Source organism: Pseudomyrmex gracilis, unplaced genomic scaffold (genome assembly GCF_002006095.1).
Source record: "Pseudomyrmex gracilis isolate BER0280 unplaced genomic scaffold, ASM200609v1 scaffold_944, whole genome shotgun sequence".
Lineage (NCBI taxonomy): Eukaryota > Metazoa > Arthropoda > Insecta > Hymenoptera > Formicidae > Pseudomyrmex > Pseudomyrmex gracilis.
In genome coordinates, this window is record NW_018021528.1 from 35,224 (window position 1) to 36,856 (window position 1,633).

Sequence of the window (1,633 nt, forward strand, 5' to 3'; positions counted from 1 at the left end):
GAGAGAGAGAGGCGGAATGAGATTGAGTGAGGGGGGAAGTGAGAAAAGCGCCGGAAGTGGAAGTCCAAAGGGTTGGGAGAGTGTGTGTGTGTGGGTAGAAGCGAATTAGGATAGGTTAAGATGTTTAGGTTAAGTTAAATGTAAGGAAATGTAAAGCGGTAGTGTAAGTTAGTAAGTAAGATAGCAAGTAAGGAAGTATGTAAAAAGATTGTAACCCGGAAGGGAATTAATAAAATCTATATCTATCTATCTATCTATTTACGTTACTTAACGTACAGGTGGCCGCACGCTTAACTTTGCATGCAAAATTCTTGTAAACTAAGGCCCATGCGCTCAAACCCTCTTACACTTTTTATATCCTTGACCTCCCCTTTCGAATGAACTATGGCTTATTCAATTTCGTATTTCGCAATTCGTGCCTATCTCTTGTTAGAAGTAATATAAGAATTATATAAGAATATTAATAAGAAGCGATGAAAGAGGCTTAAATGACAGAAGCAACAAACTCGTAGTACCCAACGTTTGCAGTTCAACTTGTTAGGCAACACCTTTTTGTTTGCGGAACGAAAAGAAATAAAGTATATTGTAAAACGTTCTGCTTACAGAAAGATGTTATTAAAAAAAGTAATAATATTTACTTGTTGCGTCGCGGAGAGTAAAACCGGAGGTCGAGGGTATCACATACGAAGATTTCAGCACAATTCCGGTATATATTACAAAAAGTACTGAACGATGCTCCACGCAAAAAGTGGAGATTAGTTGTAAGAGTTAGATATGTCGACAGTATACGCAAGGATAAAACAAACGAGACGTGTGTTAGAATACACGAACAAGGCGTGCAACAATACGACAATAATACACAGAAACAGGGAACTGTGCGATGGGTTCGCCGCGGAGTTACGACAAAGGTTGCAAAAAATAGAAAAAATAGTAAACCGCGTAAAAACAATAGTGGGTACACCAACGCGCTACCGAAGGGAATTAGTTAACGCGGTAGGTTCCGTTACGAAGATTCTGTTTGGTACAATGGCTGCCAAAGATGAGAAGCGAATTTCAAAACAAGTGGAACTATTGAACAAAAAACAAGCTGTTTTGCAGCACGTAGTAAAAAATCACCTGCAAGTTGTAAACGCGATTATAGCTCACGTGGAAAATATTGAGGAGGTCGTGGAGAGAATCAAAAATAAGTTAAGACGCGATGAACAAAATAACAAAAAAAGTAGATAGTTACGCGCAACAAGCTGAGCTTAGCGAATATTTTATGGAGTTAGGCAGCGTGATAACAGAACTCGAATTCGACGCGGAAACTATCATGGGGTATGTCACGGACGTACGAACAAAGTTCGCGCAACTAGAATTGGTACCCGTCGAGGTAATACTAAAAAGTCTCCAGGACGCGAATAATTGGTCTGCCCACGGATTTTGTTTGTCGTAACTCTCGAAAATTGGCTAACAATAAAAAAATACGTTACAGTAAGCGTGTACTGTAAAACGCAAATATGTTTATGACACTTATGAGTTTGTGACGTGGTAGTCGCGCCGCTCCTTTTCCCTGCCAAAAAAGTCGCACATTCCGGATAAATCCGGGAATGCGAGCCGTCCGAGCACCAAAATCCTCTAGGGCTTATTAATT